The sequence below is a fragment of the Spermophilus citellus genome, assembly GCF_964194105.1.
Source record: "Spermophilus citellus genome assembly, chromosome: 10".
Classification (NCBI taxonomy): domain Eukaryota; kingdom Metazoa; phylum Chordata; class Mammalia; order Rodentia; family Sciuridae; genus Spermophilus; species Spermophilus citellus.
Window position 1 is genome coordinate 32,985,074 of NC_138197.1, and position 18,887 is coordinate 33,003,960.

Sequence of the window (18,887 nt, forward strand, 5' to 3'; positions counted from 1 at the left end):
TTGGTATTTCTGCCCTTTTAGACCCTGCTCCTGGATCCTCCTTTTCAGCATTTCTTTCTATATCTCCGCTTGTTTCCTGCATTCTCATATAAACTGCTTGGTTCACTTTCACATTCTCTTATGACCTCTATTCAACCTCTACCCAGTATGGCATACCTCCTGAACTGTTGTCTACTTGCTTGATCAATTACCGAGACAGGAATATTAAAACATCCCACTTAAGATGGCAACTCTGTCTATTTGCCCCTTTGCTTGTATCATCCAGGCTTCATGGATTTTGATGCTCTGTCATTATATTTATGGTGGTTTTGTTTTCTTCACAAACTTTACATTTTATCATCATGAAAAGTCCTTCTTTAATTATTGTCATAACCTTTGTATTGGGGTCTACTTTTTCTTATATGAATTTAATTACCCCAATTTTATTATAAGTAGTGTTTTCTCATTATATCTCTTTCCATCCTTTTTCTTTTCAATTTTCGGTGACTATATTTATAATTCATTTCTTATAGAAACATAGTTGCATACTGCTTTTAAAATCAATTTCACTCTGACATGATTATAGATTTTAGGTAGTTTCAAAACTAGAGGTGACCCACATACTCTTCATCCATTTCTACCCAAAATTTACATGTTGTAAAACAATAGTACAGTATCAAAACAAGGAACTTGACACTGTCACCAGCAATGCATGAGAGATCTAATTTTTTGGATCCTCTCTTACATTTAGTAATTGAGATTTTTCATTTTATCGACTGGAATAGATTACAAAGCTATTGTGTCATAGTTTTAAATTGTTTCTTTAATGGTTAGTTTTGCTGAACATTTTTCACATGCTTATTTGGCATTTATATATCATCTCTATTGAATTGTCTGTTGATGTCTATTGCCAATTTTCTATCTGGATATTTTTAGTGTTGACTTTTGAGAAATTTATATATACTCTAAATATAAATTTATCAGATATTTGTTTTGCAAATATTTTCTCTCAGTCTGGGTCTGGTCTTTCCATCCTCTTTACATGGAATTTTCTAGAGAAACAATTTTTTATTATGATTCAGTCGAATTTATTTTTACCTTTATAATAAGATCATGCTTTTGGTGTCATCTAATAGTTCTCTGCCCAGCCCTAGATTCCAAAGATTTTTCTCTTAAATTATATTTTAAAAGTTTTGTGGTTTTACATTTTATTCTTAAACCCAGGAATACATTTTTCAGATAATCTTTGTATAGGGAGTGAAACTCAGGTAAGGTTCAGTCATTTTCTTTGCTCATGGATGCCTAAATGCATCATTATCTCTAGGCTGGCTTTTCTCCACATAACTGCTTTTGTACCTTTATAAAAACTCAGTTGACTCTCTATGTAAGTCTGTTTCTGTGTTCTCTGTTCTGTTCCATCCACTCACATGCCAGTCCCTTCACTTAAGCCAGATGGTCTGCATTATCATAGTTGTAAATGTCCTGATAGTGCATGCACTGACTCCTATTGTGTTATTATTTCCTCCCCATTTTTAGATTTTCTCATTCATTTTCTTTATGCATAAATTTTAAAGTAACCTTGTTTATATGTACAAAACTTTTTGACAGACTTTAGATAGAAATTCACATAAATCTAATAATTTTCTAATGCATGAATGGAATATGTATCTCTATTTGTCTTTTCAAATTTATTGTATACCTTTTAAATCTTTATACAAATCTTGAATATATCTTTTTGAATATATAAATATATCAGTGTTTTTTGGTTATTGCAATAACATTTTTATTATGTTTCTAATTTTATTTTTGTTTAATGTTAGTATATAACAATTTTATTTATTTGTTCCTATGGGAAAACACATAAAATTTATTATCTAAAAATCATTTTTAAATGTACAACTGGTCTTTAAACTTAATCCATGTGGTAGCTGGTACAGGATTCCCTTCTTTATAGAGATGCATGTTATTCCATTGTACTATAAACCACATTATGCAATGTCCCTTAGTAATGTTTTCTTTTCTTTGTTTCTACTTACATTATTTTTATTTTATTTTATTTTATTTGGTATGAGGGACACTTAACCACAGAGCAACATCCCAAGCCATTTTGAATTGTTTTATATTGAGACAGAGTCTCACTAAGTTGCTTAAGGACCTGCTTATTTGTTGAGGCAGGCATGTACCTGTGATCTTCATGCCTCAGCTACCTGAGCCTCTGGTATTACTGGCATGCACCACCATATCCAGCTTCAGCTTTATATTTACATCCCAGGAAATAGTAGCATTGTTAATCAACTTTTCATCACTGTAACAAAATATTTTGAAAAAAACGTAAAGAAGGAAAGATTCATTATGGCTCACAGTTTCAGAGATTACAGTATGGTTCGGTTGTTCAATTGCTCTGAGCCATGGTGGAAAGGCATAGCAGAGGAAATCTGCTCAATCCATGGCTGCCAGGAAGGAGAGAAGAGGGAAGGGGGTTGGGAGAAGGGGCTGGGGACAAAATATAGTCCTTAAGAGAACACTCTTGAGGACCCATGCTGTTCATCTAGGTTCCAGTTTCTACCGTTTCCACCAACTCTGAGTAATTCATTCAAATTATGAATCTATCAAAAGACTAATCCATTCATGAGGTAAGAGTCCCCATGATTTAATAACTTCCACAAAGCTCCACCTCTGAACAAGGCTGCTTTGCTGAATTGGGTATGAAGTCTTCAATACATGAACCTCTGGGGGAAGGGAAATCTTCAGGTCCTATTTTGTTCCTGATCCCCAAAAGCTCATGGACATCTCAAAATGTACAATGCATTCAGTCAATCCTCAAGAATCTCCAAAGTCTTAGAAGTCCCAGCATTTCTTAAAAGTTCAAGTCCAAAGTCTCCTCTGAGACCCAAATCAGCTGTTAGCTGCAAAAATTTAAAAATAACAAGTTACATATGTCCAACATACAATGGTGGGGCAGGTAAACATTCCTATCCTAAAGGGAGGAAGGGAGTGATATAAAGGAAGGATTGGATCAAAGAAAGACTGAAACCCAGGAAAGCAAACTTTAAATCTGGTAGCTCCATAAGCTGGCATCTGGGGAACATGGTGGTGCACTGTGATCTCCTAGGGTTTAGGCATTCCTGCCTCTATGACCTTGCCAGTTGCAGCCCACATGACCTCTTTTGGGCTGACTCTATTCACTTCTTGCAGGTTTCCTCAGCAGACATTCCACATTCTTGGCACCTCAAACTTCCTGAGGTGTCCACTTTGGTTTTAATTTCACTGTCAAAACCTCATTCATTCCTGTCTCATGGGCTGCCCACAGGGATACCATCCCTGTCACACACTGTCTGTCCTCCCAGGAATTCTTTTGAAATCTTGGTAGAAGCCTTCATGTCCCTGTAATTCTTCTATTCTTCATGCCTGCAAAACCAGCACCAAATGGATGATGCCAAATCCTACAGGAGCTTGAGCAGTAGTGTGGCTCACTTAGGCCACAGATGCAGTGGCCTCTGAGTGCCTAGAAACACAGTGAACAACTGTGGAAACAACTTCTTAGGTGGCCCTGTGGCAACAGTGCTCTCTTCTCAAAGGAACGTTTTTTGAACAAGTTTTCACCCGGACACTCTTGAGCCTGCTATGGTTGGGATCTTGCTAATACCCAAGATGCCCTCAAGGGACAAGGGTACAAAGTGCTTGGGTTCTTTGTAATGGCACTAATATCTTCAGAGACTCCTCAGCCTTAAATTTGTAAGTGATATTCTGGACGAACTGTAGGTTTTTCTAATCTTTTTGCTCTACTTCTTTGTTCTGATTTTCAATGTAAAACTAGGTACATGCAGCCAGAAATATTCATGCCACATCCTGAATGATGTGCTCCTTGGAATTTCCTCTGCCATATGAGCACTGAGGGGACATCACAGATCCAAACTATAACAGGATGTAAAAATGCTCTTTGGAAAAGTGTTTCCATGGAGCAAAGCTCTCTTATTTCAGGTGAAGCTGTGGCTGAATACCTGGATTCTCCAGGCCTTTTAGAGGACAGGGCCTGGCACTTCCTAGGAATGCAGACGCAAGGAATTCAGGGTCAATATCCTGGAGATGGCTAACCCACCCCAGGTTCTCTCTCTTCTTAGGGTATAGGAAAAATTTTCTTCATTATCAAACAGGTACAGGGTTCCCTCCATTTGTTCCCATGTGAGAGTAGAGAGAATCTGTTTCCCTCTGAAATATGCATTTCAGACAGGACAGACTATGCCCTGAAGGACCCTTAGTCTTTCAAATAAAAAAAAACGATAAGATGTCTCTTCAGGAAAACTTTTCTTTCCTTTGATTGATTTAGGACAGAACAGCTGAAGAAACAGATCACTCAGCAAATACTGTGCTCTGAGCTTTCTCTCTCCCTGCTCAGATGTGGGTCAGTTAGATGTGGAAAGGTATGGGAGACCAACCTTATACCTGACTGGGTTACACTCCCCAGCTGGGTGCTGAGGTGCTCAGTCTCAGAAATGTGGCAGAGCTTTCCCCACCCTTCTTGGGTTCAGAGGGTCTGTGTCTCATGGGTGTCTAGTGCATGGGTGTGTCTTGCTACAGCCCCATGGGTGGAGCTACACTCACCTGTTCCTTTGTAATATTACCCCTTGCCCTGTTTAGGATAGTATCTTCCATGGAAGTGCCTTGTGTGTGTCCCTTCTCTTACTGTGCCCTTGGGTGTGGCCTACCCAGGTTTCAATCAACCTGATGACAGTGGACATCATGAAAATAGACTCAGCCCCCCGAAACCTGACCCTTTGCCTCATTTGAATAGCTTCTCCTCAATAAAAGGGGTCAGCACATGCTCTCGCTCTCTCTCTTCCTGCGGACCCTTAATGTCAGAAGAGCTGTCACAGCGACCCCAAAGAAAAAGGTATTTGTGTCTCTTGTGTGGTTATTTCATGCAGCCCAGTCAGCCCAGTTTACCTGGAATGACCCCTGAGCCTTTTAGTCTTGAGAACTGAAACCCAGCAGAAAGGGTCTGGATCTTGTGCCTCTGAAACTTTAAGTCTACGCAGCTATGAAGCCTCCAGGTATTCACAAGCATTCTCTTATTTAACATCTAGAACAGCATGGGATGGAGTTGAGGTCTCTGCCAGGCTCTCACAATTTAGCATTTCTCCTGAAGCTGTGACTTCATCATGTTGAGTGCCAACATATGATAGTAAGAAGCAGGACCCCCCGTATCCTTTCTATATTCAAGATATGTACCCACCCCCCAATGGTCCATTCAAATCCTAAACTGAGATCTTCTTTGTAACAAATATCCTTAGTTTCATCCTGGGAACTTGCCTCTTCCTTTTTCTCATTTTTCTGGTGCAGGAAGAATATAACATGCCAAGGACAACTTTAGAGAACACAAGGATCCTGGGATGAGGAAAGCTTTGGGGAAGTAGGTAAAAAGGCCCCAGTGTGATGGGGATTACTGAATCTGCCTCTTGTCCTTACTATTTTCTGGATAGTGATACCTCTCTAAACTGTAAACCTCAGTGACTTTGGAAACATGGTGTAATGTATGATAACAGTAGGGATGGGCACATGGGGTCAAGAACCAAGTTAGGCCAGCAGTGAGAGGTGGGTTTTTTTTTTTTTTTTTTTTTTTAATGTACAGGAACTTTGTCCTTCAGAGCACACACAGAGAACATGAAGACTATGGGGACTCTGATGGTCTGACAGTAGTCTCAGAGACTTCAAGTGTTGGTCTGTCCACATGAAGGTATTTCATGGTGTTTTTTCTCAATCTTGATTGCATGTAATAATTTATCTGTTAGGTGGCATGTAAAGACTTTCATGGAGATATTGAGATCAGGGTGGAGAAGGAGTTGGAGTCAGGGGATGGGGATAGCCCCAGCATGTTCTCCCCATAAACCATCATCTGGGGTTATTCCCACTGCCTGTGTGGCAATGTCTGCACCCAGCATTTCTGAGTCCCACCTCAGAAATATATCTGCCTTTGTGCACTGAGAGGTATAAAGACCAAATTGGTTTCAGAGACATTCTAGGCAATGTGGGCAAATAAATTCTGGGGAGGGGAGATGAGGTAGAATATGGCTTTATATAGAAGAGATGTTGAGGATAATAGAGCTTAGGGAATTTAGAACATCTGTCCTCTGAGAGGGAGCATCTTGTTCTCATGGGATCATCCTTTAAGGAATACAATGACTGCTTTTCTAACTTAAATTTTTCTGGTTTACACTCTATTTTCCTTCCTTTTCTGAAAACTTTTGACTGTCTTGTGACCTCAAAGAGTAGGAACCAGTCTCTGTTCTCCATGTTCATAGCTTCCTTCATGGTTTCAGATATGAATTTGTATGTAGTCAAGACATGTCATTAGATTAAAAAAATAATAGTAATAAAGTCACAAATCTTTATAATGAAACAATGGAGAAATAACATTTTATTGAAAAATACTAGGCTTTACTAACAATTTTGTTTGAAAGGAATTATGCTAAGAAATTTTGAACAACTATCCAAAATGTCTTTAAATACAGAGTCTGGGATTGTCAGTACTGGAAGGGTTCACAAGATTTTGCACACAACATACTACTTCAAAATGGAATAACTGAAAGTGAATACCATGGGACTTTCTCAAGGTTTCACAGAAATCACTGTTGGATCCAGAATGAGCCCCTTCTCATCCCTAGCCACGGATCCACATCAACTTCATGCTTTTCATCAAGGACCCTTGTCTGCTTTTAGAGGAAAGAGACTGATGGCCTAGAAAACAGTAACAAAAATGAATGGCTTCCTGGCCCTGCAATCTTTTCTTAGCTTTCTCTATGTGAAATTGATGAGATAGACATACCCAGGGCCACTCTCTTAGGAGTGGCACCTAAGGGACAGCATAGCACCATCATGTGTTGTCTGATTGCTCTGTTGTCACAGTCTTGATTTCTTAGTAGTTTTTACATAAGGGACTTTGCATTTTAATTTTTCCCAAGGCCTTACAAGTTCTTTATCCCAGAGGACAGTTCCTCATAGATAGGTAAAAGCAAGGTCCATATTCAGAAGTCATCATTTCCTGGGAGGATGAGTTTGAGTCATTAATTGCTAAGCCTTCCTGCAAAGACAAAGCTTGAGTGGGCTCCTAAATTTTTTCTCAGTGAGGATCACCTTCTCAAATCATTTCTCTTATTTCTAGGCATCTTTAGGGAGATGGGAAGGGATTGGAATTTGTGGCAGGCTCCCACCTACATTAGCAGTCACATGTAACCATGCAGCAACCTTATCTTCCAAGTCACAACAATGACATGAATTATGAATAGATTTAGGGTTAACTCAGGATGTAAAGCAAACTGAAAAATAGAGTTAAAAAGGATGTAACATTGATACAGTTTTTATAATTACTAATACATTAGGATTTCTTGACTTAGCATTCATTTTCATTAGGCAGGGGTTGGTGAGGGAAAGTAATTACTCCATAATTACTCCATAAAGACCCACAGCAGGACTGATTACATCATTTTCAGGACATAGTGCAAGATGAAAATGTGGGATGTCTTATTTAAAACCATGAATATGTTCACAATGGATCTACAACATTCAACAAAGCATGTGGCCCTTCTGATCCTGAAAACTCTGCAATTCTACAGGCCACATGCCTATGATGCTTCCCCGATTCACAGCAGTTCAGAGCTGATTGGCCCCATAATGCACAGCTCTGTGAAGGTGGTCTAGTACCTTGGAGCAGAAAAAGCATAGTAGCTACTCTCACTTGACTTTTAGTAAAACCTGGGACTATCCCTGTGGGCCTTTTTGAAGTTGGGGTCCAGTTCCTAAGTTTCTTCATGGAATACATGGTAGTGGAGCTGTACCTTTCTGCTACCAATTTCCTAAGAGAAATTGTGGGAAAATGTGTGATGTTCACAATTCTTTTCTTTGATCCCATGTCCCTGATTATTTGTATAGACCGAGAAATAGTTCCTTGCAGTTTTTTAGTGTGTTAGTGATCCATATGAGAGATATTCCCCAGACAGTGATCTGTGATCAATAGTTTATGTTACTCTGTGTGTTTAATGTTGTTTAAAAGTTATCTCAGTTTCTGGGTCCTTAGGTTGCTGTGTTTTTACCTCACCCATGATTGTGGTGCCTCTAGGGGGCTCTGTTTTGTCTTCAGGTCCTAATTACCACCAGACCCTAAATTTGCTATTTTTGGTTTTCTACTTTGCTCAGAAGAAGATCTGGCAGAGGAGAATCTTCTGAATGAATAAGAGAAGTCTGGAAATGAGGATTCTGAGCTCAGAGATTCTGGAATGTTACTTGAAGAACTAGTGTGCTTGTACTGAACCAAGATACTTTTGGTCCTGGCTACAGATTCTGAAACCATGACAGTGTGTGTTCAGATAGGGTGGGTAATGGTGACTTGTCTTTTATTTTCATATAAATCATCCAGTAATAAATACTTTGGCCATTCTTGACAGTTTTTGTAGTTGAGAATTGTCTGTGAATGCCTAGAGATGCCAACACAAAATGCTCTTACAGCATTCGTGACATCGCCCCTTTAACTGAGAGGTGTCTTTCTTTCTGGTGGGTGACACTCAAGGTGAGTTGACTTGTGGTCAAACTCAGGGAGATGCTGAGTCAAAGCCCAGCTGATACTTCACAGTAAAAACAGATGAATATTCCTGAAAATTGCAATGTTAATTACAGTATCTTTTCTTGCATAATCCCCTCCCCACCCAGGAATTTTGTTACATGGAAGCAGAGGTAGATGTGACAGGACTTCCTGGTTAAAAAGTAATAAACCCAAAACTTCTCACAGTTTTAATTGTAACAGGAAGGTAGAGAAATAAGTTGGAAGATGAACATTTTAAATAGTTGACTTTGAAATTTGTGAAGTTTTTCAGATTGTAATTTGTTTTCAAGCCCTTCTCTACCTTTTCATGGTTGAGTTGCTGAATAGAACACTTCATGTACCAACTCTCATCTCTGCATTTCCCAGAAAAGACTATCTCATACTTTTTCAGTTCTGATGACATTTTTTGGTTTGTTTTATTAATTAATATATTTACTTGTACTGTGCTGGGGATTGAACCCATGTCACTGTGCCTGCTAGGCAAGTGCTATGCCACTGAGCTACACTCCCAACCCTGCAATGATATTTTAAAATGTAAACAAACACAAGTGACCCCATAACATTGTTAGGTTTTATTGGGGAAACAATTTTCAGCTCCTTGTTCATTTTCTCTGAATGTGGGAAAAGATGAGAAACACCCTGTCTCTTGGTAGATAATATCAGTTCTAGAAGTGGTTTGGGGTCAGGGTTAATGATGTTCTGTTAGGGTGTAGTCGAGTCTTGTTCCCTGAGCATGTTATGCTATGAGAAGATATGGATGCATGATACCTTGAAAAATAGTTTAAGTATAACTATTTTTACTCTCTGTAAGATTATTCTTTTTATCAGTATCTTTGAATAACTTGATTTGAAAAAACAATGAGATAACCCTCTATGTTCAAGATTGGAGTGGAGGAAATTCAAATGACCAATTCTTAAGCAAAAAAAAAAAAAAGTGCATCTTTTCCCCAAATCCCATCCCAATATTTTCTTATCAGTGGAAGGAGAGGGGTATGAGGTTATTTCTGACCTGCTATAGTAGGTTAATGGGATAGCACACTGTAGAGTAAGGTCAGACTTGCTATCCTCAAAGTTTCCCCGGAAGATCATTAGAGTTCACATGTCTGCTGAGAGTAAACATATCATCTGCAGATAATAAGTCCAAGTTTTTAATTCTTTCAGTAATGAGAATGAAAGTGGATGAAGGATTGGCTCTAGATACACTCTGGTATTTCTCATGGCTTTTGGGTATATCAGGCTATCATGCTTCCAAATACTTTGTTCTGTAAGTTGGCTCTTATTTCTTTTCTTTTTGCTCTATTTCACCTAATGTATGGACATTTTACTATTTCTTCCTTATCCAAAATATTTCTCTTAAAAATTTATTTTATGTAGTCAATATTTACTGATGTTTAGTGTTAAAGGGAAAGTGAAGAGTAATACAACCTGGAGCAAGATGTAAACATCATCAAATTAACCTAATTTTAGTATCCTACTGCTGTGCCCTTCAATCCTTTTCACCCAAAGAAATTTTTCTTTGTAATTCTTTCCATTAAATTTAACCCTAATTGTGACAATAACTTACTATGGAGTCTCTCCCATCTCTCAGATTGGCTTTTTCTGATTTGTTTCTTTTACAAGTTTTGAAATGTGTCCTATAAGCCCTCTTGAAATTGACCCTCTTGACTCAGGTATAGAGAAGTAACAGGAGAGTAAAGGAATTAAATATTCTTCCTCCAAAAGAGGCAAAATGGAGGAATTTTTTCTACTTTCTATCTTATACTTTGTTAAATGGTCAGGAAATCAAAGAAAAATTTATGTTCCCAACAGTCATTACTTGGCCAGTTTTGATTCCCTGATTCTCATATGTGAGCTATGGTGTACAGAAGCTGACCCCACAAAATAGGATTTGTGCATGCTGCCCATTTGGAGTCTAGTCTACACACTCATGATTTGGTCCAAGAGGGACTACCCAAATAGGAACATGGCAGAAGTTTGGCAAACTGATCAGTCTGGCTTGCAGGGAGTAATAGGATCCTTGTCAACACAGCAGATTTACAGTTAGGAAAATGAATAAAATTATAATAATTGGGCACTGACAGATCTCCTATAATACAATATACATATAGCATTAACTTTTATGACTGTTACCCACATCCCATCCCCATTTCCTGAATGAAAAAATGCAACTGCTGTTATATATATATATATATATATCAGAAATTTCCTTCCTGTTATATATCAGTATGGTCATAATTGCAAATGGGTATAACGATGAGCAGAAAAACATCCTGTACCTTAGGTCATATCTGATTACCAGTAATGCAGGAGGACTTGCTGATCTGTACTTGGCAGTGAATTGTGGTATGACTTGTGTATCTTAGATTGCTCTGAAATATCTGTAGCATCTACATCATTTTCTAAACCACCAGCCTCACCAATGATCAATCGTAGAGATAAAGGGGCATTTAATTTTAGAAATTTGAATTTGATGCGTTGATAGCTTTTCATGTAGTTTGGCTGAAATGTGACAATCATGTTCTCTAAATATTTTTTTGTAAATGAAGTAATGTGTTTTATTGGCAATGTCTCCACATTCCTGGCAAATCAGTGAACTAACAGGAGCTTCCCACTTCCATAATCAACTCTGGAGAAATAGAAGTGATAATGGGAGTACTATCCAAATATTAAGCATATTAAAGTAAATTTGTCCTTGAGTAGATTGAAGCCTGTATTAAACTGGTAAATAAGGGTTATGGGTGATGAAAGGGCTTTAGTCTGAGAAGAGGACTGCATCCAGGAGGCAGTGACAGTATGGATTATAGGGAAGTTCTGATCATGCATTTCCCTAATTCCTTTCATCTTACCTTCTTGATAAATTGACATGCCAACTAAAAAATTTCATCTTCAACTATATTCATTCTGTTTTTAATTCTTTAATTGTTTAACGTTTTAATTTAGTAACATCTGTACTTAATGTACACATGGACTAGCTCTGATTATTTCCACAAATGTCTGTGGCTATAACACAAGTGATAAAATAATAGAGGCACAACTTATCTCTGAAACACTAAAGGACATAAAGCATCTATTTATCAGAAGTTCTAGAAGGAATAAAACATAAGCCTAAAGAAAAGAAAAAAAAAATGAAGAACTATTAATTGAAAATTTCAGAAAATTAAAATAAAAGTCTTATTTTGAAAAGACTTATACATTACCATTACCTGTAGGTTTTATTGTAGAACTTCTTTATCAAGAGAGGAAGTTTCCCCTAAATCCCTGGTTTTCTGAGGGTTTGTTGTTGTTGTTTTTTAAAGACAGTGAGAGAGAATTTTTAATATTTATTTTTTAGTTCTCGGCGGACACAACATCTTTGTTGGTACGTGGTGCTGAGGATTGAACCCAGGCCGCACGCATGCCAGGCGAGCGCGCTATTGCTTGAGCCACATCCCCAGCCCTTGTTGTTTTTAATCATGAGTGGGTGTTAAATTTTTCAAATGTTTGTCTGCATATATTGATGTGATCATGTGATTTTTCTTTTCTGTCTTGTTGATATGATGATGTATTATATTGATTGAGTTTTGATGTTGAACCAGCCTTGTACAAGTAGAATAAATCCTACTGAATCCAGTATTAAACAGGCAGTCAGTGTAGATAGGTAAATTCAGTCAGGTCTGATCTAGGAGGCCAATTTTGAGTGAGTCTAGGAAGTTGGAGACTGTCCCTGGGGGATTTTATCAACAACCTGCCCCTGCCGCAACCCATTGCCAAGGTAACCTGACCCAGGAATTTCCCCTCCCTATAGGGAGCTATAAGGTTGTTGAAGTGTCTTTGTCTACTCAGTCCTGCCCTTCTGCCTTCAGCTTCTGCCTTTCCCACCTTTTTTTTTTTTTTTTTTTTGGTTGTTCAAAACATTACATAGTTCTTGATATATCATATTTCACACTTTGATTCAAGTGGGTTATGAACTCCCATTTTTACCCCGTATACAGATTGCAAAGTCACATCAGTTACACTTCCACTGATTTACATATTGACATACTCTTTCCCACCTTTTGGCCCTCCCACTGAGCATTCCTGGCCTACTCACAAATGCTGGAAGGACAAAGATGAGGGGAAGAGACTAGAGAACAAAGGAATCCTAGGACAAACAAAAAGGGCAGAACACCTCATTTCTTGGGATCCATGATACCAGGTTATGCCCCCTTCTCCCTCACGAGAGAAGTCTAATGTTTCCCCTTTTTAAATAAACCCTGCTTTATATGCTTGTCACAGCGTGCTTCTCTAATGTTCAAACTTCATTAGAAGTGGGGAAGCAAGACTCATCACCCATAACCAGCGCTATCACTACTCGCTCATGTTTTATAATTCTTTTAATACATCACTGGATTCTATTTACTAATATTTTGTTAAGAATTTTGCTTCTACATTCATAAGGGATGTTACAGTGTAATTTTTTTTCCCCGTAATACCTTTATCTGATGTTAGAGTAGTGCTGGCCTCGTAGAATGAATTAGTAAATATTCCCTTAGCTTTTATTCTTTGAATAAGAACTTTGAGAAAATAAGTGCTCACATTGTTGTTCAGCTGCTCTATTTAGTAGTAGCCTAAAAGGACTAAGGTTTTTTCCTACTTGTGATTCAGCCAGTTATCAGTGAAGAGTCCTTCTTCCCCACATGTTGAAGTTTGGACATTAAGACGCAGGCCAAGCCAAGCATATGAAGCAGGGTTTATTTATTTAAAAGAGGGTAACATAAACTTCTCCTAGGAGGGAGAAGGGGGCCATAGCTGGTATCCTGGTATCCCAAGAAGGGAGGAGGTGTTCTGCCCTTTTTATAAGTCCTAGGATTCCTTTGTTCTCCTGCTTTCCCCCCCTCCCCCGCCCTTATCTTTCTCCTTCCTGCTTGTGACTAGGCCCAGGAATGCTCAGTGGGATGGCCCAAAGGTGGGAAACAGGCTGGCGGAAGGGGGAAGGGCAGGGTGGGTAGCCCTGGACACTTTAACAATCTTATAGCTCCCTGTAGGGAAGAGAAATTCCTGGGACAAGTTACCTTGGCAACAGGTTGGATCTGGGGCCCATTCTTGATAAGATCCCTCAAGGGACAGTCTCCAACTTCCCAGACTCACTCCTAGATACGACCTGACTCGATATACCTCTCTACATTGACTGCCTGTCTAATTCTGGCTTCACTGTAGTAAATACTTTTGTGTTTGAACTAATGATGTGGATGTTCTCAGCTTCTGTGCTCCTCCCCACAGCAGTTGAACTCTTAAATGTGTCTGTGATTGATCTTTGGAGGTGGTTTTGTGCCATGTCCTCCATATTTAGGAGCCTTCTGTTTGGTGTTAGTAGTGTTGGTTCATAGCCAAGACAGTTCCCTGCCCTTACTTCAGAGGTATTTGCTTCACCCTTTCAAAGAGAATAAATCTTTGTTCCTTGGAAAGAAGAGGCAAACTTATTTTGCTTTTTCTCCTTCCTTAGAAGCACTGAACTTTTTGCTATACCCTTACTTCCCCTTATCTGGTGACTTAAGACTTTGGCTTTTTATAAGAGAAAATTTTAGAGGCGACAGGACTTTACTTTTCTCCATTAGCAATTTTTGATCAACTCTTGCCCTCCTGTGAGACTGAGGTTTCTTTGTTGTCTCTTGGGCTGCTCCCAATCTTTCTGACAGAAGCCCAGAAGGAAGATAGAGATTCTGAGTGTGAAGTACCCTTATGTCTCCTACCTCAACAATTCAAAACTGGGAAGGAAGCTCATACTTTATGGTTAGCAACTCTTTCGAATTGTATGTTATATCCTTTTTAAATTTTTTTTTTCTTTGAGTGCATTGTTCACTTGAGATCTGGATTACTTTGAAAATGTTATGCTCGAATTCGGGACCCCCAAAAGACCACCAGAGACCAAGATCGATGTAAGCAGCAAAGAGGTGTTTATTTCAAGCTAGCTCGGTCCTCTGCGTGCACACGCAGCAACTGGTGACGCTGAGAGGCCCCAAGCCCAGGATTTGCAGCAGTTTTATACACTCTTTGGGGAAGGCAGAGACTTCACATACATCATAGCATCTCTTAGCAAATCTTCATACACCGCAGGAAAATCATTAAAAAACTCTAAAACATGATTAGCACATTCACTGGCAGGAACAAGTTGGGTAGGGGTGATTGGTTACTAAAAGAGGGGGATTCATTTGAACTGATTGGTTTAAGCCAAGAGGGATGTTCCTGCTGAACTACATGGTTTCTCAAGGCGTTATCAACCACCATAAACTACTGGGAGGGTCATCTGGCATCCCAGGTATTTCCCTGTCTCAAGCTGATTGGTGGCTGCTAGGGGGCTGCTATGGGTCCCCACCTGAGTCAGGGACACCTGGTGCAGCAGATCTCTCCTGTTATTTGTAGATAAACAACTTAGCAGGGTGGGAATGTGCCTAGGAGAGCTCTGTGGGTCTTTCCAAGGGCAAAGGTCATGCCCCTTCCTTGGACAGGCTTTGCTCTGAGGTAGAGGTTGGTTTTTCAATAACACATAACTTCATTTAAAAAATCAGTTAAAGAAAGAAAAAGGTATGCTTTTTTAGCTCATCTACTTTTTTTTTTTTCAATGTTGAAGAAGGAGAAATATTCTTTGTAGTTTTCTACACTCAACAGAAATGAATGTTTCAAAAACTGTTATTTTAAAGTTCTAGCCTGTTTATTACAGACTTTTATCATCTGTAAACCTGTTTATATTGTCTGTTTTCTCCCTCTTTTATCCTGTCTCTTGTTATGCCTAAATAGTTTTGATTGAATGCTAGAATTTGTTTTAATCAAAAATTTTGTTGGGACTTGACATCTTTCTCCAAAAGTCCTCCCTTTATTTCTTAAGGCAGATCCAATCAGAAGAAATCAGTTTGGGTGGTAATTTTGATAGGGTTAAGATTCCTCTTGGGTTACTCCTGTTTTAGGAAGGACTCATATGCGTGGAAGAGCCTGAGTTCTAACCTTAGTTTCCATGGTTTCAAAAATGTGTTGACAACTAAATACTGTTTGGTTGTTTTTTGTTTGTTTTGTTTTGTTTTTATTTAGTGTAATTTAACTTACCCTCATCTACATTAATTTAGATTTTGAGATATGTTCTCTGGGTGTGTGTGTGTGTGTGACTTAGACATGTTTATTTTTAATTAATATTTTAGTTTTTATGTATTAATTCACATTTATTTTGAATTTTTCATTTGGTCCCTAGTTCATAGTAATGCCCTGGATTATAAACTTTTCCACAGTCTGACCCAATTAAACTTAGGTTCCTTTGCAATGGCTGTCTTTGAAACATTATTTGAGGTTTGTTTCAATACAAAGCATCCTACTTTTAATTACCTAGCTCCTCATTTTCCTGGGTTAATCTTCTAGCAAGACTATTGTTGTCTTTTTCTTATATGGAACTACAACCTCCTCTTAGTTACCTAATAACACATTTCCATTATTTTTGCTAGTGACTTTATGCTTGAATTTCTTGAGAATCTGTCCAAATAAAGCCAGTTATTTTGTTGTGTTAGTTATCTTTTTGTTTCTTTGACCAAAATACCTAACAAAACCAATTTAGAAGAAGAAAAGTTTATTTGGCTCTTGATTTTAGAGGCCAACTCCATGACTCTGGGATTGGTGGAAGAAAACTGCTTAGCTCATGGTGGCTAGGAAGCAGAGAAAGCCAGGGGAAGATATACCCTTCCAGGGTACACCTACAGTGACCTTCATCCTCTAACTACATCCCATCTGCCTATAGTTGGCATCTAATTAGTCCATTTAAACCTAGGATAGGCTTATTAAGTTACAACTCTCAAAATCTAATAATTTCACCTCTGAATATTCCTGAATTTAATACAAGAGCTTTTGAGGGCATTTCTTGTGTAAACCATAACAACTCTTGATACAACTGTTCCTACAGACAAAAATCCCTAAGCAAAAATTGCCACTACTATCTAGCTTGTCATAAAACTCACTTCACTTGAACTTGGACTCCTGCTTTATAATCAGACTGCTAGGCTCATATACTATTGAGTCCTCTCTGTTGATTTGGCTGGCAGGGAAACTCAATCCTTGGACTTACTGGAAAGGATGAGAAATTATGGTATTCTTCCCAATTTAGGGAGATACTTAGCCCTAGATGAGAGTGTGGAGGACAGGAGGTCTTGCATTCCCAGCTTCATCCACCAGTTTCTATTATTCTCAGTTGGAGGGTGAAGATGGGCTGTGGTTCAAGTACATTAGGCTTTTGCTTTCTTATAATATTTAGTCAAGTTGCTTGAACTAATACTTCTCCACTTGCTTTATACAGTTGGATGCTACAGAGAATTCAAATACTGTTTTGGTTTTATAGAAAGTGATTTTCACCCATTCTAATGGTTCTCTGAGGAGAGGATCTATGGAACAACTCATACTGGTAGTAGTGAAAAACAATCAGGGCCGAAGTTCTGCTTCCCCAGATGCTGAAAACTGAATACTTGAGAAACGCTGAGTCAAGTACAGAAAGCAAGTTTTATTTTAAAAATGGAAACAGACTTCTCTGCAGAGAAGAGAGCCAGAGCTGGTATCCAAAGAAGTGGGAGTGTCCTGCCCTTTTTATAAATTTTAGATTCTCTTTTTTCTCTTGCTCTCTTCTCCCTTATCTTTCCCCATCCTGCATAAGTGACCAAATGGTAGGTCAAAAGGTGATGGCAAAATGGTGGAGTGATCCAGGCAGTAAGGTAAGAGCCAGGAGGTGTAAATTAACAACTCTTACAACTTCCTACAGAGAGGAATAATTCCTGGGGCAGGTTACCTTAGCAATAGTTTGGAGCAAGAACAGGATAAAGGGCTTTGGAAAGAGGGGGGAAGGACAGCATTTGATTCTTTCTAATCAGCCCCCACCTTCCTGACCAAATCCGATTATTTATTATCTATATTGACTACCTTTTGTCCCCTGGCTTCACTACCATTACAGAATTCTCTCTACTTTGTTACCTTAGAACACAATGAGATGGTCCTGGTTTATTGGATTCTTATCCTACTCTGGAATCAAGTACACTTACAAGTATATTGTGTATAGCAAAATAAATCAATTTTCTCTAGGTTTGCTTATTTCTGCTGCTATTTCATTACTTCTATGTCCTCTCCATGGATAAAGACTTAAAAATGTACTCATAAAACAAATTTATGCACACATATTATTTCTATTCTGCATTTATCTGTGTACACACATGCAAGTACAAAACAATCTTTAATATTTTCTTCTAAAAAAGCATTGCAATCAAAATAGCAGAGTTAATTTCTCCATTGCTTACTTATATAATATTTATAAGCTTATATGTGAGGGATACTAACATCTTACTCTTAACTCGAGTAAACCATTTATTATGGTTTGGATATGAGATACTAGCCAAAAGCCTGTAGTTAAAAAAAAGAATGTTCAGAAGTGAAATGATTTGATTATGAAGCTGTGACCTAATCAATCTATTTGAATCTTAATGGTCTAGCTGGTGGTAACTGGGCAGATGAGGTGTGGCTGAAGGAGATGGATCACTGGGGGCATCTTGGAAGGATTCATCTGTCCTTTGGCCCCTTCCTCTTCTTTGCCTCTATGAGGTGAAAAACATTCCCTGATGTGCCCTTTGGACATGATTCTTGGCCTCACTTAGGAAATGCCATGGTGGCTGTGGTTCTTGTTTGTGCTTTGGATGATAGTTTGAGGACCTTGTAGAGTACTCTAGGCATGAAGTCTCCTGAAGATGGAATGTAACAAGTCTTGGGAGCTACTAGAGACTATGAAGGAGCATTACCATCTTGTCAGTGATACCTCACTGGTCACAAAAAGGAAGAGTGATCTTGGAACTAGAATTGGGATCACTGTGTACATTGGAAAGTGGTAATGGGGCAAAGTCACCCTGTGGCAGTAAGCTGGGAAAAAGTCTAAGAAAGTGACTTTAAACCTGAGATAAATTCTACTGTAAAGTGTCTTTTAGAAATGGGAGAATGGACTGATCTAAATTCTTCAAAGAATGTTAGATATATTTGTATAGTAGCTTGGGAATACAGAGATATTGCCTCAAAGGAAGTTGTGTTAGTGAGCGCTATGGGTTAAATGTGTTTCTTAAAATATCCTGTGTTAGAAATTTAAAACCATTAGGGGATTTAATAAGAAATTATTGTGTTAATGGATTAATGTCATTATGGCTGGAGTGGATTAGTCATCCAGAGAGTGGGTTGTCTTTCAGTTAGTCCAGCCCTTTGTGCTTCTCTTTTATATGCACTCACTTGCCCACAATGAGATGATGTGGTCAAAAGCCTCTTACTAGGTATAGCCCCTCAACCTTAGGCTTAGAAAGTC